General features: G+C 38.8%; 1 protein-coding gene across 1 annotated transcript in view; it reads left to right on the forward strand.

Moving 5' to 3' along the window:
* The first annotated feature begins 968 nt into the window (after positions 1-968).
* The window catches only part of MYO6 (myosin VI), a 117,084-nt gene continuing 102,589 nt past the window's right edge, over positions 969-15,463 (forward strand). The window contains exon 1 of the mRNA XM_007456605.1: positions 969-1,032. The gene's annotated coding sequence lies outside the window, so the exon portion shown is untranslated. The remainder of the gene's footprint in view (positions 1,033-15,463) is intronic.

Consider the following 15,463-nt stretch of genomic DNA (forward strand, 5'->3'; position numbering starts at 1 on the left):
AGGCTCCGGACGCGCAGACTCAGCGGCCATGGCTCACGGGCCCAGCCGCTCCGCGGCATGTGGGATCTTCCCGGACCGGGGCACGAACCCGCGTCCCGTGCATCGGCAGGCGGACTCTCAACCACTGCGCCACCAGGGAAGCCCGATTTGCTTGATTTTTGAAGCAGTGAGTAGAAATGCAGTACGTGAAGGATAGGGGAGAGGCCTCTCTGGCAGGAGGGAGTGCAAATTGTGTGCCTGGAAGGGTGACTTTTTCAGGGTGTTTGGGGCACAGAATATATGCGACGTGCAGAAGCTGCCCGGGGAGAAATTGACCCGGTCCGGCTGGTGAGAGGGAGCTCACCCGGGCGCCTTCGTCTCCAGAATGGAGTCAGCACATCGAACTGTGCTGGGCGATAACTCAGCTTCCCAGGTTTGCAGGTCTGCATGTGCTTCTTCTCGTGTCACTTGGAGAAACTGTTTCTCTTCGAGATAAGGTAAGACAAAGGCTTGGGAGGGTGGGGACGTCACCGAAACCGCACAGGAACAGGTGAGCAGCTGTGCTGGAGTTCAGAGCGAGACTAATTATTCTGAGTAACCTTACTCCAAATATTAAAGGGAGGCGAGCCTTACAAAGTGCAGGGCGGATGATGGAGATCACTTCGCAGTGGGTTTCACAGTTCTCCGGCTTTAATGGAATTTTCATAAGCACATTTCCTTTGCCTTTAGAGCTGAGTTTGTGCTGGGCATTTTGTTGGAAGTTAGAGACAGGTTGAAATACAATTAATATTCATTAATTACCTTAATTCGTATCAGTTTAAAATAGCTTTATGTTGTGGTTTTATTTTGGTTTCTGTCTCTCCCTTGCCCTTTTTTTCAAGATGATGGTATCTTACTGCTGCTTCTTGCACAAAATCTTGTTGTTGATCTTTTCTCTATAGCTGGTTAAAAAGAAAAGTGGAAAGATGACTTGCGATTTATCATTTATATATGGTGATGATTCCAAATCTCTAATGTCCCCTTGCCTGCCGTTCATTGAGTTTGGCATGCTGAGTTGCTGTTTTCCTAACCAGCGTGTCGCCCTGGTCGTTCACCTTTCATCCTTGCTCTGATACCACATCCCTAGATTCATGTTTCCTTTCTCTTCTTTCCTTTTTCCCTTTTCAGCCTGTTTTCCATCTGTCCTTGTTTCCTTGCCCTATTATCTATTATTTCTGTGCTATCTCTTAAGCTGAAAACAGATTCTCTATTTGTCTGATCAGGGGTTCTGGCTGTCTTCATGAAACTCTCCCAAAGTGTACTTGCTGCAAATTTAGCTTTTCACAAAAAGACGAGCCATTCTTTGGAGGGCTTTTTAGTCTCTCTTTCCTCAAAGTGCCACTAGTTTTCCCACAAAGCTTTACTTTTGCCTGCTGTCATAAGGTCTTGTTTTGATTTCAGGTGAGAAATACTGTATGGATTACATGATTGGGTGCACTGAACCGGTAACCCCACTTGTGAAATTAGGACATCTAAATAGCCTTGGTAAAACGGGCTTTCAGCACTCCTCCCTCTGTCTCTTCCTGTATTTTGGTGGAGCTCTTTGTTTTGTTTTGTTTTTTTCTTTAACATCTTTATTGGAGTATAATTGCTTTACAATGTTGTGTTAGTTTTTGCTGCATAACAAAGTGAATCAACCCCTCCCTCTTGCATCTCCCTCCCACCCTCGCTATCCCACCCCTCTAGGTGGTCACAAAGCACGGAGCTGATCTCCCTGTGCTATGCGGCTGCTTCCCACTAGCTATTTTACATTTGGTAGTGTGTATATGTCCATGCCACTCTCTCACTTCGTCCCAGCTTTCCCTTCCCCCTCCCCGTGTCCTCAAGTCCACTCTCTACATCTGTGTCTTTATTCCTGTCCTGCCCCTAGGTTCCTCAGAACCTTTTTTTTTTTAGATTCCATATATATATTAGCATACGGTATTTGTTTTTTTCTTTCTGACTTACTTCACTCTGTATGGCCGACTATAGGTCCATCCACCTCACTACAAATAACTCAATTTCGTTTCTTTTTATGGTGGAGTAATAATCCATTGTATATACGTGCCACATCTTCTTTATCCATTCATCTGTTGATGGACACTTAGGTTGCTTCCATGTCCTGACTCTTGTAAATAGTGCTGCAATGAACATTGTTGTACATGACTCTTTTTGAATTATGGTTTTCTCAGGGTATACGCCCAGTAGTGAGATTGCTGGGTCATATGGTAGTTCTATTTTTAGTTTTTTAAGGAATCTCCATACTGTTCTCCATAGTGGCTGTATCAATGTACATTCCCACCAACAGTGCGAGAGGGTTCCCTTTTCTCCACACCCTCTCCAGCATTTATTGTTTGTAGATTTTTTGATGTTGGCCATTCTGACTGGTGTGAGGTGATACCTCATTGTAGTTTTGATTTGCATTTCTCTAATGATTAGTGATGTTGAGCAACTTTTCATGTGTTTGTTGGCAACCTGTATATCTTCTATGGAGAAATGTCTGTTTAGGTCTTCGGCCCATTTTTGGATTGGGTTGTTTGTTATTTTGATATTGAGGTGCATGAGCTGCTTGTATATTTGGGAGATTAATCCTTTGTCAGTTGCTTCATTTGCAAATATTTTCTCCCCTTCTGAGGGTTGTCTTTTCCTCTTGTTTATGGTTTCCTTTGCTGTGCAAAAGCTTTGAAGTTTCATTAGGTCCCATTTGTTTATTTTTGTTTTTATTTCCATTTCTCTAGGAGGTGGGTCAAAAGGGAGCTTGCTGTGATTTATGTCATAGAGTGGTCTTGCCTAGGTCTTTGTTTTAATAATGAAAGATTTTACAGAGGGGGTAGTTTTCACCTCTGAGATGGCATTTGATATCTCTTTTGCTATTGCCATTGTAGCCATCGTCTTTGCCTCAGTAGTACTGGCACGTGCTGTAATCAGCAGAGGCTTTGGGCTATGTCAAGAGGTCAATAAAATCAATTATTTTGACGACAACAGCAAGGCTCCTCTACCAACGTCTAGGATCCACCCATCTGTGGTCATTTTTATTATCATTTAGTGTTCGCCAGCAGTTTTGAGAGAGTTAGAAATTTATCATCTAGATTGGAACACAGTTACATGAACTTTACTTATATTTGTGAATCTTCTAAGTGGGGGAGAGCAAAAAGGCAGGCTGTGTTTAAGGGCGGAGTCAGATTTCTGCCGTAAGGTGAAGGGCTGGGCAGGAGAAGTTAGAATATGGTTCCTGTTCATCACAGTTTGCCTTCAGTAGGACCGTGGTGGAAGGACCTTTTGTAAGGATGGATTAAGAGATCCTGAAGGGACGACTTTATTTTAAGGGTTGGGAGGGAAGTTTGAAATAACTAGTGTTGGGCACAGAGAATGTAGGTGAAGTTGAAAGCCAGAATTAGGAGTGTAATAAAATCAGGCTGGGGAAAACCAACAGACCACAGGGTGTGGCAGTAAGGAACAGAGTAGAGTGAAAGAGAAGTTTGTTCTTTAAGGAGGCAAAGAAAAAGAAGAGGATGGAGCAGAGGAATAAAGTACCAGCCTGCTTGAGATGGAAGAGTGCTTCTGTGGTTTGAAACCATTATAGAAAAAGTGAAAGCTGCTTGCTGTTTAATTTGTTAATCCTTGGAACTGGTAGAAGCGGCACAAGTGTCACTATGTAGGAGTCCCTTTGTAATTCATTACATATGAGTGCTCAGTGCATACTTCTCCAAATATGCGTTTGTCGTATGTATAACATTTTTCATTAGGTAAATGTAAATTTTCGTTTATTTATCTAGTAGTTTACCCAGTGACTGTTTTTTTCAGGGCCAACCATGTGGTTTTCCCAAGTTAATCATTTGAAACCTTTCTCATATTGAAGAAGAAAGTCATAGCAGCATATACAGCCATAAGGAATACTGGAAGTTCTGCTAAAGTGCCTTCTTTGGGGGAAAATAGTATTGTGTAGTAATTAAGATCACAGATTCTTAATTTGCCAGATTTATGCATCTGTTTCTTTGTGGTTAATTTTTTCCCCTATTTAAAGTTCTTCCCTGTTCTGGGGTCATGAAGATAATCTCCTGTATAAACTTCCAGAAGCTTTATTGTTTGCTTCGCACATGTAGATTTTATAATTCACCTGTGTGTAATTTTTGTGTGTGATGTAAGCCTCAAATTTCATTTTTTCCCAAATGTATTCCAGTTTTTCTAGTAGCATCTATTGAAAAGTTAGTCTTTCCCCTGCATTGCTACTATTACTCTGTATTGCTCCTTTTGTTGTTAAGCAAGTATTCATTATACTTCATATGTGTATGAGTCTTTGTTGTGTTCCATTGGTCAGTTTGTCTGTTCATGCACCATTACCACACTGTCTCATTGTAGCTTTACAGTAAATCTTACCTTTCCATCTAGTTCTTCTTTGAGGATATCTTGGCTGTTCTTGGCCTTCCCATTTCTGTATAAATTCTAGAATCAGCTTGTAGAGTTTTTTAAAATAAATAAATAAATAATTTATGTTTGGCTGCATTGGGTCTTTGCTGCTGCACACGGGCTTTTCTCTAGTTGCGGCGAGTGGGGGCTACTCTTCGTTGCGGTGCGTGGGCTTCTCGTTGAGGTGTCTTCTCTTGTTGCGGAGCATGGCGTCTAGGCATGCGGGCTCTAGAGCAAAGGCTCAGTAGTTGTGGTGCACAGGCTTAGTTGCTCTGCAGCATGTGGGATCTTCCCGGACCAGGGCTCGAACCCGTGTCTCCTGCATTGGCAGGTGGATTCTTAACCACTGCACCACCAGGGCAGTCCCTCAGCTTGTAGAGTTCTAAAAAAAAAGATCTGTTGGAATTTTAATTCGGATGCATTGAACCTACAGGTCACTTTGAAGAGAACTGACATCTACTGTATTGAGTCTTCTCATCTAGGATCATAGTGGGTTGCTTAATTTATTTAGGTCTTTGTTAATTTCTCATAATGATATTTTAGAGTTTTCTATGTAGTAGTCTTACTTATATGTTTTTTTTTAACTTTAACTTTGCTCTTATCTCGGACTTTCAGAAAAGTTTTAAGAACAGTACTCTACAAAAACTCCTGCATACCCTCTACCGAGATTCCATACATGAACACATTAGCACATTTTCCTTATTGCCCTCATCATGCTTACAGACTTAAATCTGTTCCTTTACTCCTAAACACTCCAGTGTGTGTTTCCTAATAACCAAATGTTATTTAAAATTTTCAGGTCATAATCAGAGCTCATGCATAGCAAAAGTAAATCCCAGATCATGCATTATGTTTGGTTGTCAAACTGCTTTAGTTTCCTGTCACCTGTGACAGTTTCTCATCTTTCTTTATTTCATGACCTTGACATTTTTGAACAATTCAAGCTAGTTATTTTGTATAAAGGTTCTCAATTTGAGTTTGTCTAATGTTTCCTCCTGGTGAGATTTAAGCTGTATGTACATTTTCGGCAGAAGTACCACAGAAGGGGTATGATGTACTGAGCAGAACTTTGATCATTTGGTTAAGGTGGTGTCTGCCACTTTACATGTAGAGTTACTGTGTTCTGCTTTGTAATTAAGTGTCTTTGGGGAGATGCTTTTAAATTAGATTTATTCTTAGGTATTTGATATTGTTTGGCGCTATTGTAAATGATATCTTTAAAAATTTTTTATTTTTAAACTATTACAGTGTATAAAAATGTAGTTCATTCAGTACATTGATCTTATATTCCACACGTTTACTAAACTCCCTTATTGCAATTTATCTGTAGATTTGAAAAATATTTTCTTTGTATACAGTCAGGTCTGTAAATAAGAGTTTTATTGCTTCCTTTCCAATCCTGCTATCTTTTGCTTTTCCTTGCCTTACTGAACCTACTAAGACCTCAGCTGAAATGTTGAACAGAAGTGGTGGTAGCAGGTTTCGTTACATCGTGTCTGTTTTTAAAGGAGAAGCTTTCTGTGTTTAACTTGTAAGTATCATTTTTCTTTTTTCATAGGTTGTTAGATCAAATTAAGGAATTTAGCTTTTTTTTCTGAGTTTTCTGAGGGTCTTTTTAAAAAAAATGACAACTGGCTGTTGAATTTTACTGAATGTTTGTAGTGTTAATGAATCCTAATAATTGATTTTAAGAAAAAATTCAAGTTTATGAAGGTATAGTTTACATTACTATAAAATTCACGTTTTTTTTTTTTTTTTTTTTTGCGGTACGCGGGCCTCTCACTGTTGCGGCTTCTGCCGTTGCGGAGCACAGGCTCCGGACGTGCAGGCTCAGCGGCCACGGCTCATGGGCCCAGCCGCTCCGAGGCATGTGGGATCTTCCCGGACCGGGGCACGAACCCGTGTCCCCTGCATCGGCAGGCAGACTCTCAACCACTGTGCCACTAGAGAAGCCTTAAAATTCACTTTTTTAAGAGTACAGTTTGAGGTTTAGAATAGTTCCGTTTCCCGCCGAAGGTCCTTCATTCCCCGTTTTTGCTAGTCCCGTTGCCCCTCCTCAGCTCCTGATCCCCTCCCCAATCTGATTTCTGTTACTTTAGATTAGTTTTGCCTGTTCTGGCATTTCAGGTAAGTGGAATCTTACACTATATATTCCTGGTGTCTTGTGTCTTTCACTTAGCATAATTCATGTTGTGTCTATCAGCACCTCAGTCCTATTTACTGCTGAGTAGTTTTCCATTATATGGAATTTTGTTTATGTGCTCATCTGTTGATGGAAGTTGTAATTGTTTCCCGTTTGGGGCAGTTACGAAAAAAAAAAAAAGCTGCTGTAAATACTTGGATATAATTTTTTGTGTGGATATCTCTTTTGGGTAAATCCCTAGGGTAGTAGGATTTCAGATAGTATGGTAAACAATATATGAGAGTGTCAATTGTTCTGCATCCTTGCTGACACTTGGTAGTGTCAGTTTTTAAAATTTTAGCCTTTCTATTGGTTGTGTAGTATTATCTTATTGGGGTTTTAAGGTGCATTTCTCTGATGATTACAGTGTTGAACATTATTTCCTGTGCTTCTTTGCCATCCATTATAATTTTGAGTATCTTTTCATAGATTGATTTTTTAAATGTTAAAACAAAGTTGCATTCTTGGAATAAACCAAATATGGTTGTGATATATTGTACTTTTTACTTATTACTAGATTTGGTTTGCTGGTATTTGTTTAGGATTTTTGTATCTATGTTTTGTAAATTTTATTATCAAGGTTACTCTACCCTCAGGATGAATTGTGGAATTCTTTGCAGGATGGCTGTATAAAATATGCATCAGTTTAATTCCTTGACTATTTTCTTTTGAGAAAATATTGGGTAAATAAAGTATACAAGAAAAGTTGGACTATGTTCATGTTTTGTCACATAAAAATTTGTCACATAAAAATTTTTAGGACTAAAAATTTGCTTCTGATGCCAATTTAAATATTTCTGGAGTATCCAGGGTACAGTTAGTTCTTCAAGTTATGTATGGTGCACTCTAAACTCCTCTGTGTATGCAACATTTATAGAAGGTTTATTGTGTCCTTGGGTTGAGGGCTTGAGGGCTTGAGGATACACAGCCAAACGCCCCCATCGTCAGTTACTTCAGTTTAGGGAGAAGAGCTTAAGTAAACACTAGTAATAACATTTTCTCATGCTCTATTTGGAAAATTACATGCGGGATGAAGTGGGACCAAAGACGAGAAAGAGTGGTGGGAGGAGATTGGGCTGAGGCAGGAGAAGCTTCAGAGAAAGGTGATGCCAGAGCTTTGGTTCTGGAGTGATTTTGTCAGAGGAAGCCATTTGAGCAAAGGCTTGGGGATCGGCTCAGCCTGGAGTACTTGGGTTGAAAATGGCTGGAGGAAGGAGATGAGAGAAAGTAGTTACCCAAAGAAATAAGCATTTGCCATGCTATTAAACAAATGAAAACAGTTAAGGTAATGTGATAGTCCTTCATATGCAGTGTATACTTCAACTAAAAACAATAACGAGATTTCATCTGTATGTTATGCGAGGTATAGCTGGTGAGCTGAGGGAAGATGCAGGAATGTCTGCAGGCTCACTTGCTATCCAGATGACTGGTTCAGGTCGCCAGTCTCACTGTGCGCTATGCCTTTCAAATTTGTGCCAGGCTCTGCAGTCCACTGCCAGGTTTCACTGAATCTAAATTCTGTCCTAATAACCATCAATTCTAAGGAGCACAATTATTTTATGTACTTCTGAAAGAGAAAAAATAGCACTGCCAATTAAGTCATGACACACCATTGATTGCTAAATGCATCTTAGTTCTAAACATGTTAGCACATGTAAAAGGTACATATTAGAATTGTGGAGATATGTGGTATTTCGTTTAATCCTCAGAATAACAGTGTTGGTAGGTATCACCCCCTTGTAAATCACTATGTCATGGTTTTTCAGAGTAGCTGTTATTGGGTATTCAAACCTGTGGTTTTGACTTCTCAAATGCTGAATTACACAGTACTAAAATTTAGTTAATTGCCCTTTATTATTAGACATTTAGCTTATTTCTAAGATTTTTCTTTTTCTGTTTTCTTTTTCTCTTCCTTGTCTTTTTTTCCTTGTTTTTTTTTTTTAAGTACCACTTCAGAGAATATCTCTGTAGCTAAGCTTCTGATTATTTTAAGTATAGATGGCTAGAAGTAAGAAAAGTCTAAACATTCTTAAGACTCAATATATGCATATAGCCATGTTGCTTTTCAAAACTGTAATACCAGTTTATATTTGTCACAGCAATGCTTGAAGATGTAAGTTCCACCATAACTTCTTTAGTGTTGGTTATTACAATAAACTTTTTTTCTAATTCTGTAGGCAAGAATGATATCTCATTTTCATTTGCATTTTTTGGATTATTAGATTGAAGGCTTGTTCACATTAATTTTTATAGGTGTATATAATTGATGTGTAAGTTTCTGGAATTTTTTTGTTGTTATAAGTAAATTATAAATAAAGTACAGATGTAATTATGCAGCCATCGTGACATTTTTAATTACTAGATTTATTTTTCCCCTACAGTAGCATAGTAGCCAGATTTTTAATTTTAAAAAATAATTGATGTAGTTAGAAAATTTTTGCAGTCCTGTTGAATTTCTTATTTTGATCTGTGGCTCAATTGTGAATTTTTCTAGGTAAGATTTCATATTTAGAAGAATTAATGAACTTAATATGTATAATGTTTATGGTCCTGTTAACAGTGGGATAAAATTGTAATTGCTGTGAAACCTGATTAAGTCTCTGAAAAAATTTTAAATTGTAATGGTATATGTTTAAACTGTAATAAGATGTGCTATACTAGGTGGTAAAAAAAATTTGGGGCACTTAAGTAATAACACAAAGATTCTGTTAAAATCTTTTCCTCTTGATTTTATTCCATTAGTAAAAGTACTTCATCAAGGAGACTGATTTTTCAGCTGATGTAAGGATGAAAAAAAATATTTTTCACCTTGATCTTTTATAAGGATCTGTTTGAATACTTGTGAAGTTGAAGCATTTGGGTTGAACATTTAAAAAGATTTCTCTTGAGCCACACTACCTGCTATTTCTAAATGGCTTTCAGCAATGTATATTGAAGTGCATACTTGAATCCTTTTTAGGGAACAAAAAATTGATTATTAAGTAATATATATTAAATTGCAGACTTTTCTTGTGGCATAATATTTCTATCAGTGGGCTCTGATAGAAATAGGTTATTGAAAGAAAGTTGAAGGGTTGGCACAGTTTAATGGGAAGCAAATGGATGGACAAAGGGGAGCCTTGTCCAATGCTCTTTGTTAGGCGGCTATGGATGAGTCACTTAACTTTGCTCTGTCTTTGTTTTTGTATTTGGAAGTTAACACAGTAACACAGGTCATTGATTGTTCATATTGTAGAAACAGTTAAATTCTGATATTCTGCTGAAGAGTTGGTCCACCAGTCACTATGGTTATTTGGTTCTTAGTTTTGCGTTAAGATGAATTTATTTCATGGCTTGATCCAATATAGCATGTTTTAAATGATTTTGCTCTATTGATATTAATGGGGTACCTTGGATGATGATATGGTCTATCAGTATCTTGTTAACAAGGTAAGAGTAGATTATTCTCTAGAAGATAGGTTGGACTGTATAATTATTTTTACAGAGTTAAAAAAGGAGAATTTGTGCCAGAGAAATTAAGATCCCAAACGTGTATTTTTGTCATGCCAAAAAATAACTACAGTGTTTTCTCTCAAGCTTATTCAGAGTGGTAGAGCTTCTCTGAAGCTTCCTGAATCTTTCTACATCTGTTTTATCCAGCTGTTGAATCTTAGAATGTAGCATTTGAGAATACTGAAATAAAGCAAAAATGCAAAAGTCGTAGGACTTTTATGGGATTGGTACCATGTGGTGGGTCCAGTAAGTGAAGAATGACGGGCGGGAGTTCTGCTAGCTTTGGGTACTTACATTTTTCCTTCGTTGTGCTTTTTCATTTATTGTATACATTTGAGTATTTCTGTTAACATTTCTGTGAAACTTATTTTCTTTTCATGATTTTAAAATTGAAACGGTACTGTATGATTTTACTGTACCCTGGAATTAAGCCTCTTTCCCCTTAGGGAACACATTCCCAGTTTTATAATGCCAGCGAGAATACAAGTCAGCAAGACCACAGTTCACTTACCTGAAATGCATTTAATGGCAGACTTTAAAAAATTAAGTTAAAAAACTCTTAAATAATGAATAATTGTGTTAATAAAGTATTGGGGCTTTTTAAAAAAACAATGATTAAAATTTCAGATGTTTTGAAATTGTCAGATTAATAGGCTTTGCTTTGTTAAACATTCCCGATTGCAATGATGAAAATAATTAGCAGTGAGTTATTCTATAAAAATATTTTTTGTTTGTTAAACATGAATTTCTTGTTTGCATACATTTATCTCTTCTTTCTCTCCTGAGACTTCATTAAAATGATAGCACAGGAATAAAAAAAAAAAAAGGTAGAAGTCTGTGGCAAAGAGATCAGAAGAAGGTAGTCGCAGATGAGGAATTTCAGCAAATTGGGATAAAGGAATAGTATCTGACTTAGTTAACTAGAGGAATCTGTATTCTAAGTTCTTGCAGAGAAGAAAAACCAACACGAGCAGATCAGACCAAACTGAAGGCTCCCTGCAAGGCTTCGGGTTTGGGGTTTCAGTTAGTACAGAAGGTGAGGCTGAAGACTTGGCAGAAAACTGGGGGGCTTGACTGAAAGGCTGTGTGTGAAGAGGTGAGGCCCCCGGTTCCGTGACTGTTTTGTCAGAGACCAGAGGCCTTGTTCTCTGGAAAATGGCCCTTTACCAGAGTAAGATGAACAGATACTACCAGTGGGAACACGCCCACAGGAAGGCTGAGTGCTGCCCGGGTACTTGAGAATGAAGACTGCCTGCCGGGTGATGGTCTCGCTCTACAGAACTCCTGGTCAGCTTTTATGTGCCTTGTAAATGTGAATGGAAAACGAATGTGTTGAGGAAAGCCTTCCCATGAAAGAGAAAGAGCAGAAACAGTAGGAAAGAAAAAACAAGAAGGAAACAAAAACAGTGGAGGGAAATTAGAAACGTGATTGTAGAAGTAGAAATTTCAACAGGAGGGTTAGAAAGTCGAGTGGGGACATTTCCAAGCAGGTGGAATAAGGAGGTAAAGGAATGCATGATAGAAACGAGGAGTATTTGAGCAAACTCAGGAGCAGCATCAAGGTACAGAGCTGGCAGGATGAGGACAAAAAAGGGGAAGGCATTTTAAAGAAATAACATCAGAACACTTGTCACCTTTACGTGCCTCGTGCCTCCAGAGTGACTGTGCTCTCAGGGCGCGCAGCTCAGTGAATCCAAGCACCGCATACCTAATGTGTCCTTGGGGAAGTTTAGATCCTTGACGCTTGCAGTTCAGAGGGGAGAAGAAAGAGGAGATAAAGGGATGGGGCATCTGAAAGGCAGAACAGTCGTGGATGCTAATTGTTACACCTTTAAAATCCTGAAGAAAGATGGCTTTCACCCTGGAATTCAGTGTGTGCATGTGTGTGTGTGTGTGTGCGCACGCACATTGTCTATCACTAGGTATGAAGGTGGACATGAAAGGACTCCAGTGTGTATAACCAGGAGGGAGGGTGAAGAGAGCCCGGCATGATGCTGGGTAGCGGGTCCAGCGGGCAGCTGGGCACGGGGGAGACGGGAGGGCAGGGCCCTGTGGTGGTTATATAAGCCTTTTAAAATAGTATATTCGGCTTAAAAAAAACCCCGTTCTTTTATCACTTTAATAAAAAAGTTAAAGTGCATCTTCATGAAGTGCTGTCGGTATTGAATAGGACTGTGAGACTGTAATTCACACCACTTTAAGTGAACAACTAAACGGAAGGAAGAAAAGCAGAGTGAAATCAGGGTGAGAAGCTGTTCTTTTCCTCATGAAGATTACTCAGTAGTTCTATTGGATTCTCTTCTAGGACAGTAATTCTTGTGAACTGAGACTAAATTGTAGCTGAGTTGAATTTTAATTGTTGAATAATTACTGTGTAATTATGTCCACAAGATGCATGTGATTATAAAAATAGTAACTGAGTTCAAGAACTACTCTGACTTAAAGTTTTTGGACTCAGTTGACCGCAGTAACTAGGGACTTGACAAATCAAGTTGATACTGTAAAAACTCAAGATTGAATTTTGGTGTAGGTGGAAAGCAGCAGCTTTAAAGGAAGCCATTCATAGCTATGTTGGAGTAAAGGCAAAATGCCCAAAGTGCAGTGGAGGAGAGGGTTTTCACTGGGAGATCTAATGGAAAAAACAAAACAGCTTGCTTACTTTTAACTCTGTTTAGGAAAACTGAAGCCCTTTAACCCTGTAAGTAGCATTTCTTTGAGATGATGTCATGTTTTATGAGCTGGGAAGCTGCACGAATCTTTGGATCATATAATCACTATTTTACATTTTAGAGTGTTTAATTATTTTTGTTTGTGAAAAGTTCACTATCAAGTGCCTTGACAAAACCATTGTAGTTTCATAACACACTTTGTATAAGGGATCACAGTAACGTATAAATTGTGTTTGTCTCGAGTCATGCTATGAAAAATCAAAAATCCAGGTAGATTTTTCCACTCAGAGAAATCCCAGTTATAGTGTTTGATTTATTTGGCCACGTATACTTTAAGTCAAAATCTACCTTTAAAAAAAAGAACTAACTTTCACCTAAACTTTGCCAACTGGTAAATCTTTGTGTTTTTATCCATGTTTTGAGAATCTGTTATGTTACCCTATTTCCTTAATTTTATTTATCCAGCACATTTGTGGGAAATGCTAAGTTGGATGGCCAGCAATGAATATATCAGATTGGAGGGGTATGTACAGTCCAACAGATTGTAACAAGCAGTTTTCGTTTAATTTTGTTTGAAACACCTAGTTGGTTACTAACCCTGTTCCGTCTCTCTGTTCATGCATTCACTAATTATTTACTGCTGTCTGGTTTCTGTCCCATTTTGTCATTGTCTCTGATACTGCCCTAATTGGATGTTTCTTTTCCTCATCATGTTGGATTCTTACACACAGTCTTTTCTACCAGAACACCGTGATCTTTCTAATACGCAAATCTAATTAGATGGCTCTCCATTGCCTGTGGGATAAAGAATCAGAGTTAAGGCCCTTTATGCTTTGGCATGGATCTGCCTTTGCAGCTTCTTTTTCCTTCTTCTCCTTTTCTCTACACCCTCCAGCTTCAGTTTTGCATTTTTGAATTTCTCCTTTTGTTCTTTCATTGGTCTGGAATGCTCTTCCCTGATTCTCTATTTGTTGAAATCTTTGGACCTTCGACACCCAGCTTACATCACTTTCTCTCTCCAAAGTCCAGCTTACATCACTTTCTCTCTCCAAAGTCGAGGCCCCCTTGGGTTGATATCAGTCAGGTAGCCAGAGTCATCCTGTCTTAATGTTCCCATATGAGAGTATTTTACTTTGGTCTCTTATTTGTGTAGGACAGCATGGCCAGGGAAGAACAAAGGTGTTTGTAGATGGGAGAGCGACAAAGATGATAGATCCAGGAGAAGCAACATGAACATCATGAATGTCATCAGTGTTTGAAATGTTCAAATTAATATTTCAAAAAAGTCTGAGCCCTAGGCTGTTAATAAGGCAGGCAAATGTAAACTTGTTTATAAAGCAAGAGAATCCTTGCTTTGGTTTATTCCCCTAATTTACTTACTAAGACGTAAGGTTTGTGTGTAGCTTGGGGTTAGAATCTTCACCTCGAGGAATTAAGGTAGCCACTATGTTTTGATTTTTGCCTGCTTTGGGGGCCTACATTAGTGTCCTCAGATGGGGAAAAGGTGAGGAAAGAGAAGGTGGTGTAGACTAACCGTACCTACTTTATAGCACTTAGGGGCAGTGTTGCGGTGCTGGATTTCTGACCACCCTTCCCCGCCTCCGCATTTGGATACCTGGGATATTATCACTTTAGTTATTTTCCTCCGCCCCTGCCGTGAAATAATTAGTTTGAATTCTTTAAATGGCAATGGGAGATAACTTTGTAATTTTTTGGAGTTGTTAGGATCTTATTTCTACCTGTGTTTTGTTTTTAAGAAAAAAATGTGCTTTTGTTTTTTGTTTAGGATGAGAACTACTCGTTTTTTTTTCTGGTGCTATGCCTGACACATAATAGGAGTTCAGTGAATTCAGTAGAATGTGTTTGTAATCAGGCCACTTCATGATTCGAAGGCCCCTTCAGACTCACTCAAGAGCTGTGTGATGTTAAGTGCTGAAGAGGTTACATTTTGTAGGAAGACATGTTTTTAAAGTATTTATACAGCCTCATCATCCTATGGCTACCTCGAATAGTTAACATTTAGGATAAGTATGGTTCCGCCCGTTATAAAAGTGAGACGAAGTGGCATTAGGTGAGTCACTCCGTGTTTTCTCTGGGAGCTGTTTCGGCATGGATTTGTCAGAGACTTAACATCTTAGTGCTCTGATGGTTGCCTGTCCTACTAGTGGTTGGTAGTCGAGAAAGAGAAATGGTTCCTGAAGTCCATAAATAGTTTCCAGTTTGTCCTTCCAAAGCTGGTGAAATTCCTGTTAGAAGATATTATCGAACAGTATGGTTGACTCATAGGCTTACACCTAGAAATCCTAGGATACTTGGTTGAGGACTAATTTTGTGAAAAAGATTTACTGATTCTCTTACACTTGCTTGCTTGCTTTTTTTTTTTTTTTTTTAAACTCAAGTGTCTAAGGCATATTTACTCTATGACTTTAATTAAAAGTTAAAAACAGAATTCCTGCCCTGTTGAAAAACTGCTTTCCGTAGGCCTTTGTGGTCGTTAGGAACATTCTGTTGTGACCCAGCTCAGTCAGTAATGAGCTCACCTGTGTCAAATGATGCTTCCTATTCCCATGGCCTGTGGAGCAGCGGGAGTGCCTTGCGCACAGTGACATTAACCACCTTCTTCCTGGATTCTTCTTTTTTTTTTTTTTTTTTTTGTGTGACATAAGGCTGGACTCTAGGGGCTGATAGGATTGGTGAGGTTTGGTAAGCAAAGGCA

The sequence above is a fragment of the Lipotes vexillifer genome, unplaced genomic scaffold, assembly GCF_000442215.2.
Source record: "Lipotes vexillifer unplaced genomic scaffold, Lipotes_vexillifer_v1.1 scaffold1226, whole genome shotgun sequence".
Taxonomy (NCBI): domain Eukaryota; kingdom Metazoa; phylum Chordata; class Mammalia; order Artiodactyla; family Lipotidae; genus Lipotes; species Lipotes vexillifer.